We start from the raw sequence: 17,538 nt of genomic DNA, 5'->3' as shown, positions 1-17,538 counted from the left end.
ATTAATTGAGAACTTACTGAATAATTTACTGAGAATTTCTTGGGAATTTAACTAGTAGTTTACTGAGAATTTACTCGGAATTTATTGAGAATTTTCTAAGTAATTTACGTTATAATTTACTGAGAATTTTCTGCGTAATTTAATGAGAATTTACTGAGTAACTTACCGAGTAATTTACTGGATTTTTGCTGAGTGATTTACTCGGAATTTACTGAGTAATTTACTTAGCAATTTACTGGGTAATGTTCTGAGTAATTTACTGAGAATTCAATGAGCAATTTACTGAGATTTTATTGAGTACCGTGAAATTAAGAAAAATTTACTTCGAATTTTCTAAATAATTTACGGAGGATTTACTAGGAATTTACTGAGTAATTAATTGAGAATTTTTTGGGAATTCAATTAGTAATTTACTGAGAATGTACTTAGTACTTTACTGAGAATTTATTGGGAATTTGTTGAAAATTTTCTAAGTAATTTACTGAGTAATTTACTTAGCAATTTACTGGGTAATATTCTGAGTAATTTACTGAGAATTCAATGAGTAATTTACTGAGATTTTATTGAGTAATTTACCGTGAAATTATGAAAAATTTACTTCAAATTTTCTAAATAATTTACTCAGGATTTACTAGGAATTTACTGAGTAATTAATTGAGAAGTTACTAAATAATTTACTGAGAATTTCTTGGGAATTTAACTAGTAATTTACAGAGAATTTACTGGGAATTTATTGAGAATTTTCTAAGTAATTTACTTTATAATTTACTGAGAATTTTCTGAGTAATTTACTGAGAATTTACTAAGTAATTTACCGAGTAATTTACTTAGCAATTTACTAGGTAATATTATGAGTAATTTACTGAGAATTCAATGAGTAATTTACTGAGATTTTATTGCGTAATTTAACGTGAAATTATGAAAAATTTAATTCGAATTTTCTAAATAATTTACTAAGGATTTACTAGGAATTTACTGAGTAATTAATTGAGAACATACTGAATAATTTACTGAGAATTTCTTGGAAATTTAATTAATAAATTACTGAGATATTACTAAATAATTTACTGAGATTTTATTGAGAATTTTCTAAGTAATTTACTTTATAATTTACTGAGAATTTTCTGAGTAATTTAATGAGAATTTACTGAGTAATGTACCGAGTAATTTAGTGGGAATTTACAGAGTGATTCATTCAGAATTTACTTAGCAATTTATTCGGTAATGTTCGGAATAATTTACTGAGAATTCAGTGAGTAATTTACTGAGATTTTATTGAGTAATTTACCGTGAAATTATTAAAAATTTACTTTTAATTTTCTAAATAATTTACTAGGAATTTACTGAGTAATTAATTGTGAATTTACTGAATAATTTGCTGAGAATTTCTCGAGAATTTAATTAGTAATTTACTGATAATTTGCTAAGTAATTTACTTAGAATTTGCTGGGAATTTATTGAGAATTTTCTAAGTAATTTACTTTACAATTTTCTGAGAATTTTCTGAGTAATTTCATTTGAATTTACTGAGTAATTTATCGAGTATTTTACTGGGAATTTACTGAGTAATTTACATAGCAATTTACCGGGTAATGTTCTGAGTAATTTACAGAGAATTCGATGAGTAATTTACTGAGATTTTATTGAGTAATTTACCGTGAAATTATGAAAAATTTACTTCGAATTTTCAAATTAATTTACTGAGGATTTACTATGAATTTACTGAGTAATTAATTGAGAATTTACTAAATAATTAACAAAGAATTTCTTGGAAATTTCATTAGTAATTTACTGAGAATTTACTAAGTAATTTTCTGAGAATTTACTGGGAATTTATTGAGAATTTTCTAAGTAATTTACTTTATAATTTACTGAGAATTTTTTGAGTAATTTAATGAGAATTTACTGAGTAATGTACCGAGTAATTTAGTGGGAATTTACTGAGTGATTCATTCGGAATTTGCATAGCAATTTACTGGGTAATGTTCTGAGTAATTTACTGAGAATTCAATGAGTAATTTACTGAGAGTTTATTGAGTAATTTACCGTGAAATTATGAAAAATTTACTTCGAATTTTCTAAATAATTTACTGAGGATTTACAAGGAATGTATTGAGTAATTAATTGAGAATTTACTGAATAATTTTTTGCGAATTTCTTCGGAATGTAATTAGTAATTTACTGTGAATTTACTAAGTAATTTACTTTTTAATTTACTGAGAATTTTTTGAATAATGTAATTAGAATTTACTGAGTAACGTACCGAGTAATTCATTGGCTATTTACTGAGTGATTTACACGGAATTTACTAAGTAATTTACTTAGCAATTTACTGGGTAATGTTCTAAGTAATTTACTGAGAATTCAATGAGTAATTTACTGAGATTTTATAGTGTAATTTACCGTGAAATTATGAAAATTTACTTCAAATTTTCTAAATAATTTACTAAGGATTTACTAGGAATTTACTGAGTAATTAATTGAGAATTTACTGAGAATTTCTTGGGAATTCAATTTGTAATTTACTGAGAATTTACGGGGAATTTATTGAGAATTTTTGAAGTAATTTACTGGGTAATTTACTTAGCAATTTTCAAGGTAATATTCTGAGTAATTTACTAAGAATTCAATGAGTAATTTACTGAGATTTTTTCGAGTAATTTACCGTGAAATTATGAAAAATTTACTTCGAATTTTCTAAATAATTTACTGAGGATTTACTAGGAATTTACTGAGTAATTAATTGAGAACTTACTGAATAATTTACTGAGAATTTCTTGGGAATTTAACCAGTAATTTACTGAGAATTTACTAGGAATTTATAGAGACTTTTCTAAGTAATTTACTTTATAATTTATTGAGAATTTTCTGCGTAATTTAATGAGAATTTACGGAGTAACTTATCGAGTAATTTTCTGGGTATTTACTGAGTGATTTACTCAGAATTTACTGAGTAATTTACTTAGCAATTTACTGGGTAATGTTCTGAGTAATTTACTGAGAATTCAATGAGTAATTTACTGAGATTTTATTGAGTAATTTACCGTGAAATTAAGAAAAATTTACTTCGAATTTTCTAAATAATTTACGGAGGATTTACTAGGAATTTACTGAGTTATTAATTGAGAATTTACTGAGAATTTCTTGGGAATTCAATTAGTAATTTACTGAGAATTTACTAAGTAATTTACTGAGAATTTACTGGGAATTTGTTGAGAATTTTCTAAGTAATTTACTGAGTAATTTACTTAGCAATTTAGTGGGTAATATTCTGAGTAATTTACTGAGAATTCAATGAGTAATTTACTGAGATTTTATTGAGTAATTTACCGTGAAATTATGAAACATTTACTTCGAATTTTCTAAATAATTTTATAAGAATTTACTAGGAATTTACTGAGTAATTAATTGAGAACTTACTGAATAATTTATTGAGAATTTCTTGGGAATTTAACTAGTAATTTACTGAGAATTTACTGAGAATTTATTGAGAATTTTCTAAGTAATTTATTTTATAATTTACTGAGAATTTTCTGAGTAATTTAATGATAATTTACTAAGTAATTTACCGAGTAATTTACTTAGCAATTTACTAGGTAATATTATGCGTAATTTACTAAGAATTCAATGAGTAATTTACTGAGATTTTATTGAGTAATTTACCGTGAAATTATGAAAAATTTACTTCGAATTTTATATATAATTTACTGAGGATTTACTAGGAATTTACTGAGTAATTAATTGAAAACTTACTGAATAATTTACTGAGAATTTCTTGAAAATTTAATTAATAAATTACTGAGATATTACTAAATAATTTACTGAGAATTTACTGGGAATTTATTGAGAATTTTCTAAGTAATTTACTTTATAATTTACTGAGAATTTTCTGAGTAATTTAATTTGAATTTACTGAGTAATTTACCGAGTAATTTACTGGGAATTTACTGAGTAATTTGCTTAGCAATTTACTGGGTAATGTTCTGAGTAATTTACTGAGAATTCAATGAGTAATTTACCGAGATTTTACTGGGTAATTTACCGTGAAATTATGAAAAATTTACTTCGAATTTTCTAATTAATTTACTGGGGATTTACTAGGAATTTACTGAGTAATTAATTGAGAATTTACTGAATAATTTTCTGAGAATTTGCTAAGTAATTTACTGAGAATTTTCTGGGAATTTATTGAGAATTTTCTGGGTAATTTAATGAGAATTTACTGAGTAATGTACCGAGTAATTTAGTGGGAATTTACTAAGTGATTCATTCGGAATTTACTTAGGAATTTACTGGGTAATGTTCTCAGTAATTTTCTGAGAATTCAATGAGTAATTTACTGTCAAATTACGAAAAATTTACTTTGAATTTTCAAAATAATTTACTGAGGATTTACAAGAAATTAATTGAGAATTTACTGAATAATTTTCTGCGAATTTCTTCATCATTTAATTAGTAATTTACTGTGAATTTACTAAGTAATTTACTGAGAATTTTTTGAGAATTTTCTAAGTAATTCACTTTATAATTTACTGAGAATTTTCTGAATAATTTAATTAGAATTTACTGAGTAACTTACTGGTATTTTACTGTGTGATTTACGCGGAATTTACTAAGTACTTTACTTAGCAATTTACTGGGTAATGTTCTGAGTAATTTACTGAGAATTCAATGAGTAATTTACTGAGATTTTATAGAGTAATTTATCGTGAAATTATGAAAAATTTACTTCGAATTTTCTAAATAATTTACTGAGGATTTACTAGGAATTTACTGAGTAATTAATGGAGAATTTACTGAGAATTTCTTTGGAATTCAATTAGTAATTTACTGAGAATTGACTGGGAATTTATTGAGAATTTTCTAAGTAATTTACCGAGTAATTTACTTAGCAATTTACTGGGTAATGTTCTAAGTAATTTACTGAGAATTCAATGAGTAATTTACTGAGATTTTATTGAGTAATTTACCGTGAATTTAAGAAAAATTTACTTCGAATTTTCTAAATAATTTACGGAGGATTTACTAGGAATTTACGAGAAATTAATTGAGAATTTACTGAGAATTTCTTGGGAATTCAATTAGTAATTTACTGAGAATTTATTGGGAATTTATTGAGAATTTTCTAAGTAATTTACTGAGTAATTTACTTAGCAATTTACTTGGTAATATTCTGAGTAATTTACTGAGAATTGAATGAGTAATTTACTGAGATTTTATTGAGTAATTTACCGTGAAATTATGAAAAATTTACTTCGAATTTTCTAAATAATTTACTGAGAATTTACTTGGAATTTACTGAATAATTAATTGAGAACTTACTAAATAATTTACTGAGAATTTCTTGGGAATTTAACTAGTAATTTACTGAGAATTTACTGGAATTTATTGAGAATTTTCTAAGTAATTTACTTTATAATTTACCAGGAATTTTCTGAGTAATTTAATGAGAATTTACTAAGTAATTTACCGAGTAATTTACTTAGCAATTTACTAGGTAATATTTTGAGTAATTTACTGAGAATTCAATGAGTAATTTCTTGAGAATTTATTGAGTAATTTACCGTGAAATTATGAAAAATTTACTTCGAATTTTCTAAATAATTTACTGAGGATTTACTAGGAATTTACTGAATAATTAATTGAGAACTTACTGAATAATTTACTGAGAATTTACTAAGTAATTTCCTGAGAATTTTCTGGCAATTTATTGAGAATTTTCTGAGTTATTTAATGAGAATTTATTGAGTAATGTACCGAGTAATTTAGTGGGAATTTACTAAGTGATTCATTCGGAATTTACTTAGCAATTTACTGGGTAATGTTCTCAGTAATTTACTGAGAATTCAATGAGTAATTTACCGTCAAATTACGAAAAATTTACTTTGAATTTTCTAAATAATTTACTGAGGATTTACAAGGAATTTATTGAGTAATTAATTGAGAATTTACTGAATAATTTTCTGTGAATTTCTTCAAAATTTAATTAGTAATTTACTGTGAATTTACAAAGTAATTTACTGAGAATTTTCTAAGTAATTTACTTTATAATTTATTGAGAATTTTCTGAGTAATGTAATGAGAATTTACTGAGTAATTTACCGAGTAATTTATTGGGTATTTACTGAGTGATTTACTCAGAATTTACTGAGTAATTTACTTAGCAATTTATTAGGTAATGTTCTGAGTAATTTACTGAGAATTCAATGAGTAATTTACTGAGATTTTATTGAGTAATTTACTGTGAAATTATGAAAAATTTACTTCGAATTTTCTAAATAATTTACTGCGAATTTACTGCGTAATTAATTGAGAATTTACAGAGAATTTCTTGGGAATTCAATTTGTAATTTACTGAGAATTTACGGGAAATTTATTGAGAATTTTTGAAGTAATTTACTGAGTAATTTACTTAGCAATTTACTGGGTAATATTCTGAGTAATTTACTGAGAATTCAATGAGTAATTTACTGAGATTTTTTAGAGTAATTTACCGTGAAATTATGAAAAATTTACTTCGAATTTTCTAAATAATTTACTGAGGATTTACTAGGAATTTACAGAGTAATTAATTGAGAACTTACTGAATAATTTACTGAGAATTTCTAGGGAATTTAATTAGTAATTTGCTGAGAATTTAGTAAGTTATTTACCGAGAATTTATTGGGAATTTATTGAGAATTTTCTAAGTAATTTACTTTATAATTTACTGAGAATTTTCTGAGTAATTTAATGAGAATTTACCGAGTAATTTACCGAGTAATTTACTGGGAATTTACTGAGTAATTTACTTAGCAATTTACTGGGTAATATTATGAATAATTTGCTGAGAATTCAATGAGTAATTTACTTAGATTTTATTGAGTAATTTACAGTGAAATTATGAAAAATTACTTCAAATTTTCTAAATAAATTACTGAGGATTACTAGGAATTTACGGAGTAATTGATTGAGAACTTACTGAATAATTTACTGAGAATTTCTTGGAAATATAATTAATAAATTACTGAGAATTTACTGTGTAATTTACTGGGAATTTTCTAAGTAATTTAATGAGAATTTACTGACTAATGTACCGAGTAATTTAGTGGGAATTTACTGAGTGATTCATTCGGTATTTACTTAGCAAGTTACTGGGTAATGTTCGGAGTAATTTACTGAGAATTCAATGAGTAATTTACTGAGATTTTATTGAGTAATTTACCGTCAAATTTTGAAAAATTTACTTCAAATTTTCTAAATAATTTACTGAGGATTTACTAAGTAATTAATTGAGAATTAACTAAATAATTTACTGAATAATTTACTGAGAATTCATTGAGTAATTTACAAGGAAGTTATTGAGTAGTTCATTGTGAATTTAATGAATAATTTTCTGTGAATTTCTTGGGAATTTAATTAGTAATTTAATGAGAATTTACTAAGTAATTTATTGAGAATTTACTGGGAATTTATTGAGAATTTTCTAAGTAATTTACTGAGTAATTTACTGAGAATTCATGGAGTAATTTACTGAGATTTCATTGAGTAATTTCTCGTGAAATTATGAAAAATTTACTTCAAATTTTCTAAACAATTTACTGAGGATTTACTAGGAATTTACTGAGTAATTAATTGAGAATTTACTGAATAATTTACTGAGAATTTCGGGGGAATTTAATTAATAATTTACTGAGAATTGACTGGGAATTTATTGAGAATTTTCTAAGTAATTTACTGAGTAATTTACTTAGCAATTTACTTGGTAATATTCTGAGTAGTTTACTGAGAATTCAATGTGTAATTTGCTGAGATTTTATTGACTAATTTATCGTGAAATTATGAAAAATTTACTTCGAATTTTCTAAATAATTTCGTAAGGATTTAGTAGGAATTTACTGAGTAATTAATTGAGAACTTACTGAATAATTTACAGAGAATTTCTTGGTAATTTAATTAGTAATTTAATGAGAATTTACTAAGTAATTTACTGAGAATTTACTGGGAATTTATTGAGAATTTTCTGAGTAATTTACTTAGCAATTTACTGGGTAATATTCTGAGTACTTTACTGGGAATTCAATGAGTAATTTACTGAGATTTTATTGAGTAATTTATCGTGAAATTATGAAAAATTTACTTCGAATTTTCTAAATAATTTACTGAGGATTTACTAGGAATTTACTGAGTAATTAACTGAGAACTTACTGAATAATTTACTGAGAATTTCTTGGAAATTTAATAAGTAATTTACTGAGAATTTACTAAGTAATTTACTGAGAATTTATTGGGAATTTATTGAGAATTTTCTAAGTAATTTACTTTATAATTTACTGAGAATTTTCTGAGTAATTTAATGAGAATTTAATGTGTAATTTACCGAGTAGTTTACTGGGTATTTACTGAGTGATTTACTCAGAATTTAATGAGTAATTTACTTAGCATTTTACTGGGTAATGTTCTGAGTAATTTGCTGAGAATTCAAGGTGTAATTTATTGAGATTTTATTGAGTAATTTACCGTGAAATTATGAAAAATTTACTTCGAATTTTCTAAATAATTTGCTGAGGATTTACTAGGAATTTACTGAGTAATTAATTGAGAATTCACTGAATAATTTGCAAAGAATTTCTCGGGAATTTAATTAGTAATTTACTGAGAATTTGCTAAGTAATTTACTTAGAATTTACTAGGAATTTATTGAGAACTTTCTAAGTAATTTACTTTATAATTTACTGAGACTTTTCTGAGTAATTTAATTTGTATTTACTAGTAATCTACCGAGTAATTTACTTTGCAATTTACTAGGTAATGTTCTGAGTAATTTACAGAGAATTCAATGAGTAATTTACTGAGATTTTATTGAGTAATTTACCGTGAAATTATGAAAAATTTTCTTTGAATTTTCAAATTAATTTACTGAGGATTTACTAGGAATTTACTGAGTAATTAATTGAGAATTCACTGAATAATTTACTGAGAATTTCTTTGGAATTTAATTAGTAATTTACTGAGAATTTACTAAGTAATTTACTGAGAATTTTTTGGGAATTTATTGAGAATTTTCTAAGTAATTTACTTTACAATTTGTTGAGAATTTTTTGAGTAATTTAATGAGTAATATACCGAGTAATTTAGTGGGAATTTACTGAGTGATTCATTCAGAATTTACATAGCAATTTACTGGGTAATGTTCTGAGTAATTTACTGAGAATTCAGTGGGTAATTTACTTAGATTTTATTGACTAATTTACCGTGAAATGATGAAAAATTTACTTTGAATTTTCTAAATAATTTACTGAGGATTTACAAGGAATTTATTGAGTAATTAATTGAGAATTTACTAAATAATTTTCTGTGAATTTCTTCGAAATTTAATTAGTAATTTACTGTGAATTTACTGAGTAATTTACTGAGAATTTACCTAGAATTTACTGAGAACTTTTTTAGTAATTTACTTTATAATTTACTTAGATTTTTCTGAGTAATTTAATGAGAATTTACTGAGTAACTTACCGAGTAATTTACTGGGTATTTACTGAGTGATTTATTGGAATTTACTGAGTAATTTACTTAGCAATTTACTGGGTAATGTTCTGAGTAACTTACTGAGAATTCAATGAGTAATTTACTGAGATTTTATTGAGTAATTTACCATGAAATTATGAAAAATTTACTTTGAATTTTCTAAATAATTTACTGAGGATTTACTAGGGATTTACTGAGTAATTAATATGGAATTTACTGAATAATTTACTGAGAATTTCTTGGGAATTTAATTAGTAATTTACTGAGAATTTACTAAGTAATTTACTGAGAATTTACTGGGAATTTATTGAGAATTTTTTAAGTAATTGACTGAGTAATTTACTTAGCAATTTACTGGGTAATATTCTGAGTAATTTACAGAGAATTCAATGAGTAATTTACTGAGATTTTATTGAGTAATTTACAGTGAAATTTTGAAAAATTTACTTCGAATTTTCTAAATAATTTACTTAGGATTTACTAGGAATTTACTGAGTAATTAGTTGAGAATTTACTGAATAATTTACTGAGAATTTCTTGGGAATTTAATTAGTAATTTACTGAGAATTTACTAAGTAATTTACTGAGAATTTACTGGGAATTTATTTAGAATTTTCTAAGTAATTTACTTTATATTTTACTTAGAATTTTCTGAGTAATTTAATGAGAATTTACTGAGTAATTTACCGAGTAATTTACTGGGAATTTACTGAGTAATTTACTTAGCAATTTACTGGGTAATATTATGAGTAATTTACCATGAAATTATGAAAAATTTACTTCGAATTTTCTAAATAACTTACTAAGGATTTACTAGGAATTTACTGAATAATTTACTTCGAATTTCTTCGGAATTTAATTAGTAATTTACTGAGAATTTACTAAGAAATTTACTGAGAATTTATTGGAAATTTATCGAGAATTGTCTAAGTAATTTACTTTATCATTTACTGGGAATTTTCTGAGTAATTTAATGAGAATTTACTGTGTAATTTACTTAAATATTTATTGGGTAATACTATGAGTAATTTATTGATATTTTATTGAGTAATTTACCGTGAAATTATGAAAAATCTACTTCGAATTTTCTAAATAATTTATTGATGATTTACTAGGAATTCACTGAGTAATTAATTTAGAACTTACTGAATAATTTACTAAGAATTTCTTGGGAATTTAATTAGTAATTTAATGAGAATTTACCAAGTAATTTACTGAGAATTTACTGGGAATTTATTTAGAATTTTCTAAGTAATTTACTTTATAATTTACTGAGAATTTTGTGGGTAATTTAAGGAGAATTTACTGAGTAATGTACAGAGTAATTTAGTGGGAATTTACTGAGTGATTCTTTCGGAATTTACTTAGCAATTTACTTGGTAATGTTCTGAGTAATTTACTGAGAATTCAATGAGTAATTTATTGAGATTTTATTGAGTAATGTTCTGTGAAATTACGAAAAATTTACTTCGAATTTTCTAAATAAGTTACTGAGGATTTACAAGGAATTTATTGAGTAATTAATTGAGAATTTACTGAATAATTTTCTGTGAATTTCTTCGAAATTTAATTAGTAATTTCCTGTGAATTTTCTAAGTAATTTACTGGGAATTTATTTAGAATTTTCTAGTAATTTACTTTATTATTTACTGAGGATTTTCTGAGTAATTTAATGAGATTTTACAGAGTAATTTACTGGGTATTTTCTGAGTGATTTACTCGGAATTTACAGAGTACTTTACTTAGCAATTTACTGGGCAATGTTCTGAGTAATTTACTGAGAATTCAATGAGTAATTTACTGAGATTTGATAGGGTAATTTACCGTGAAATTATGAAAAATTTACTTCGAATTTTCTAAATAATTTACTGAGGATTTACTAGGGATTTATTAAGCAATTAATTGAGAATTTACTGAATAATTTACTCAGAATTTTTGGGAATTTATGTAGTAATTTACTGAGAATTTACTAAGTAATTTATTGAGAATTTACTGGACTTTATTGAGAATTTTCTAAGTAATTTACTGAATAATTTACTTAGCAATTTACTGGGTAATATTCTGAGTAATTTACAGAGAAATCAATGAGTAATGTACTGAGATTTTATTGATTAATTTACCGTGAAATTATGAAAAATTCACTTCGAATTTTCTAAATAATTTACTGACTAATTAATTGAGAATTTACTGAATAATTTACTGAGATTTTTTTGGGAATTTAATTAGTAATTTACTGAGAATTTACTGGGAATTTATTGAGAACTTTCTAAGTAATTTACTTTATAATTTACTTAGAATTTTCTGAGTAATTTAACGAGAATTTACCGAGTAATTTACCGAGTAATTTACTGAGAATTTACTGAGTAATTTACTTAGCAATTTACTGGGTAATATTATGAGTAATTTACTGAGAATTCAATGAGTAATTTACCGTGAAATTATGAAAAATTTACTTCGAATTTTCTAAATAATTTACTGAGGACTTACTAGGAATTTACTGAGTAATTAATTGAGAATTTACTGAATAATTCTCTGTGAATTTCTTCAGAATTTAATTAGTAATTTACTATGAATTTACTAAGTAATTTACTGAGAATTACTGGGAATTTATTGAGAATTTTCTAAGTAATTTACTTTATTATTTACTGAGAATTTTCTGAGTAATTTAATGAGAATTGACAGAGTAATTTACCGAGTAATTTACTGGGTATTTACTGAGTGATTTATTAGGAATTTAAAGAGTAATTTACTTAGTAATTTACTGGGTAATATTATAGTAATTTACTGAGAATTCAATGAGTAATTTATTGAGATTTTATTGTGTAATTTATCGTGAAATTATCAAAAATTTACTTCAAATTTTCTAAATAATTTACGGAGGATTTACTAGGAATTTATTGACTAATTAATTGAGAATTTACTGAATAATTTACAAAGATTTTATTGAGTAATTTACCGTGAAATTATGAAAAATTTACTTCGAATTTTCTAAATAATTTACTGAGGATTTACTAGGAATTTACTGGGTAATTAATTGAGAATTTACTGAATAATTTACTGAGAATTTCTTGGTAATTTAATTAGTAATTTACTGAGAATTTTCTAAGTAATTTATTTTATCATTTTCTGAGAATTTACTGAGTAATTTACTTAGCAATTTACTGGGTAATATTATGAGTAATTTACTGAGAATTCAATGAGTAATTTACTGAGATTTTATTGAGTAATTTACAATGAAATTATGAAAAATTTACTTCGAATTTTCTAAATAATTTACTGAGGGTTTACTAGGAATTCACTAAGTAATTAATTTAGAACTTACTGAATAATTTACTGAGAATTTCTTGGGAATTTAATTAGTAATTTACTGAGAATTTACTGGGAATTTATTGAGAACTTTCTAAGTAATTTACTTTATAATTTACTTAGAATTTTCTGAGTAATTTAACGAGAATTTACCGAGTAATTTACCGAGTAATTTACTGAGAATTTACTGAGTAATTTACTTAGCAATTTACTGGGTAATATTATGAGTAATTTACTGAGAATTCAATGAGTAATTTACCGTGACATTATGAAAAATTTACTTCGAATTTTCTAAATAATTTACTGAGGACTTACTAGGAATTTACTGAGTAATTAATTGAGAATTTACTGAATAATTCTCTGTGAATTTCTTCAGAATTTAATTAGTAATTTACTATGAATTTACTAAGTAATTTACTGAGAATTACTGGGAATTTATTGAGAATTTTCTAAGTAATTTACTTTATAATTTACTGAGAATTTTCTGAGTAATTTAATGAGAATTTAATGTGTAATTTACCGAGTAGTTTACTGGGTATTTACTGAGTGATTTACTCAGAATTTAATGAGTAATTTACTTAGCATTTTACTGGGTAATGTTCTGAGTAATTTGCTGAGAATTCAAGGTGTAATTTATTGAGATTTTATTGAGTAATTTACCGTGAAATTATGAAAAATTTACTTCGAATTTTCTAAATAATTTGCTGAGGATTTACTAGGAATTTACTGAGTAATTAATTGAGAATTCACTGAATAATTTGCAAAGAATTTCTCGGGAATTTAGTTAGTAATTTACTGAGAATTTGCTAAGTAATTTACTTAGAATTTACTAGGAATTTATTGAGAACTTTCTAAGTAATTTACTTTATAATTTACTGAGACTTTTCTGAGTAATTTAATTTGTATTTACTAGTAATCTACCGAGTAATTTACTTTGCAATTTACTAGGTAATGTTCTGAGTAATTTACAGAGAATTCAATGAGTAATTTACTGAGATTTTATTGAGTAATTTACCGTGAAATTATGAAAAATTTTCTTCGAATTTTCAAATTAATTTACTGAGGATTTACTAGGAATTTACTGAGTAATTAATTGAGAATTCACTGAATAATTTACTGAGAATTTCTTTGGAATTTAATTAGTAATTTACTGAGAATTTACTAAGTAATTTACTGAGAATTTTTTGGGAATTTATTGAGAATTTTCTAAGTAATTTACTTTACAATTTGTTGAGAATTTTTTGAGTAATTTAATGAGTAATATACCGAGTAATTTAGTGGGAATTTACTGAGTGATTCATTCAGAATTTACATAGCAATTTACTGGGTAATGTTCTGAGTAATTTACTGAGAATTCAGTGGGTAATTTACTTAGATTTTATTGACTAATTTACCGTGAAATGATGAAAAATTTACTTTGAATTTTCTAAATAATTTACTGAGGATTTACAAGGAATTTATTGAGTAATTAATTGAGAATTTACTAAATAATTTTCTGTGAATTTCTTCAAAATTTAATTAGTAATTTACTGTGAATTTACTGAGTAATTTACTGAGAATTTACCTAGAATTTACTGAGAACTTTTTTAGTAATTTACTTTATAATTTACTTAGATTTTTCTGAGTAATTTAATGAGAATTTACTGAGTAACTTACCGAGTAATTTACTGGGTATTTACTGAGTGATTTATTGGAATTTACTGAGTAATTTACTTAGCAATTTACTGGGTAATGTTCTGAGTAACTTACTGAGAATTCAATGAGTAATTTACTGAGATTTTATTGAGTAATTTACCATGAAATTATGAAAAATTTACTTTGAATTTTCTAAATAATTTACTGAGGATTTACTAGGGATTTACTGAGTAATTAATATGGAATTTACTGAATAATTTACTGAGAATTTCTTGGGAATTTAATTAGTAATTTACTGAGAATTTACTAAGTAATTTACTGAGAATTTACTGGGAATTTATTGAGAATTTTTTAAGTAATTGACTGAGTAATTTACTTAGCAATTTACTGGGTAATATTCTGAGTAATTTACAGAGAATTCAATGAGTAATTTACTGAGATTTTATTGAGTAATTTACAGTGAAATTTTGAAAAATTTACTTCAAATTTTCTAAATAATTTACTTAGGATTTACTAGGAATTTACTGAGTAATTAGTTGAGAATTTACTGAATAATTTACTGAGAATTTCTTGGGAATTTAATTAGTAATTTACTGAGAATTTACTAAGTAATTTACTGAGAATTTACTTGGAATTTATTTAGAATTTTCTAAGTAATTTACTTTATATTTTACTTAGAATTTTCTGAGTAATTTAATGAGAATTTACTGAGTAATTTACCGAGTAATTTACTGGGAATTTACTGAGTAATTTACTTAGCAATTTACTGGGTAATATTATGAGTAATTTACCATGAAATTATGAAAAATTTACTTCGAATTTTCTAAATAACTTACTAAGGATTTACTAGGAATTTACTGAATAATTTACTTCGAATTTCTTCGGAATTTAATTAGTAATTTACTGAGAATTTACTAAGAAATTTACTGAGAATTTATTGGAAATTTATCGAGAATTGTCTAAGTAATTTACTTTATCATTTACTGGGAATTTTCTGAGTAATTTAATGAGAATTTACTGTGTAATTTACTTAAATATTTATTGGGTAATACTATGAGTAATTTATTGATATTTTATTGAGTAATTTACCGTGAAATTATGAAAAATCTACTTCGAATTTTCTAAATAATTTATTGATGATTTACTAGGAATTCACTGAGTAATTAATTTAGAACTTACTGAATAATTTACTAAGAATTTCTTGGGAATTTAATTAGTAATTTAATGAGAATTTACCAAGTAATTTACTGAGAATTTACTGGGAATTTATTTAGAATTTTCTAAGTAATTTACTTTATAATTTACTGAGAATTTTGTGGGTAATTTAAGGAGAATTTACTGAGTAATGTACAGAGTAATTTAGTGGGAATTTACTGAGTGATTCTTTCGGAATTTACTTAGCAATTTACTTGGTAATGTTCTGAGTAATTTACTGAGAATTCAATGAGTAATTTATTGAGATTTTATTGAGTAATGTTCTGTGAAATTACGAAAAATTTACTTCGAATTTTCTAAATAAGTTACTGAGGATTTACAAGGAATTTATTGAGTAATTAATTGAGAATTTACTGAATAATTTTCTGTGAATTTCTTCGAAATTTAATTAGTAATTTCCTGTGAATTTTCTAAGTAATTTACTGGGAATTTATTTAGAATTTTCTAGTAATTTACTTTATTATTTACTGAGGATTTTCTGAGTAATTTAATGAGATTTTACAGAGTAATTTACTGGGTATTTTCTGAGTGATTTACTCGGAATTTACAGAGTACTTTACTTAGCAATTTACTGGGCAATGTTCTGAGTAATTTACTGAGAATTCAATGAGTAATTTACTGAGATTTGATAGGGTAATTTACCGTGAAATTATGAAAAATTTACTTCGAATTTTCTAAATAATTTACTGAGGATTTACTAGGGATTTATTAAGCAATTAATTGAGAATTTACTGAATAATTTACTCAGAATTTTTGGGAATTTATGTAGTAATTTACTGAGAATTTACTAAGTAATTTATTGAGAATTTACTGGACTTTATTGAGAATTTTCTAAGTAATTTACTGAATAATTTACTTAGCAATTTACTGGGTAATATTCTGAGTAATTTACAGAGAAATCAATGAGTAATGTACTGAGATTTTATTGATTAATTTACCGTGAAATTATGAAAAATTTACTTCGAATTTTCTAAATAATTTACTGACTAATTAATTGAGAATTTACTGAATAATTTACTGAGATTTTTTTGGGAATTTAATTAGTAATTTACTGAGAATTTACTGGGAATTTATTGAGAACTTTCTAAGTAATTTACTTTATAATTTACTTAGAATTTTCTGAGTAATTTAACGAGAATTTACCGAGTAATTTACCGAGTAATTTACTGAGAATTTACTGAGTAATTTACTTAGCAATTTACTGGGTAATATTATGAGTAATTTACTGAGAATTCAATGAGTAATTTACCGTGAAATTATGAAAAATTTACTTCGAATTTTCTAAATAATTTACTGAGGACTTACTAGGAATTTACTGAGTAATTAATTGAGAATTTACTGAATAATTCTCTGTGAATTTCTTCAGAATTTAATTAGTAATTTACTATGAATTTACTAAGTAATTTACTGAGAATTACTGGGAATTTATTGAGAATTTTCTAAGTAATTTACTTTATTATTTACTGAGAATTTTCTGAGTAATTTAATGAGAATTGACAGAGTAATTTACCGAGTAATTTACTGGGTATTTACTGAGTGATTTATTAGGAATTTAAAGAGTAATTTACTTAGTAATTTACTGGGTAATATTATAGTAATTTACTGAGAATTCAATGAGTAATTTATTGAGATTTTATTGTGTAATTTATCGTGAAATTATCAAAAATTTACTTCAAATTTTCTAAATAATTTACGGAGGATTTACTAGGAATTTATTGACTAATTAATTGAGAATTTACTGAATAATTTACAAAGATTTTATTGAGTAATTTACCGTGAAATTATGAAAAATTTACTTCGAATTTTCTAAATAATTTACTGAGGATTTACTAGGAATTTACTGGGTAATTAATTGAGAATTTACTGAATAATTTA

This window comes from Camellia sinensis, chromosome 5, assembly GCF_055761805.1.
Source record: "Camellia sinensis isolate YWXY chromosome 5, ASM5576180v1, whole genome shotgun sequence".
NCBI lineage: Eukaryota > Viridiplantae > Streptophyta > Magnoliopsida > Ericales > Theaceae > Camellia > Camellia sinensis.
The sequence above is the reverse complement of the archived record's forward strand: the minus strand, read 5'-3'. Positions refer to the sequence as shown.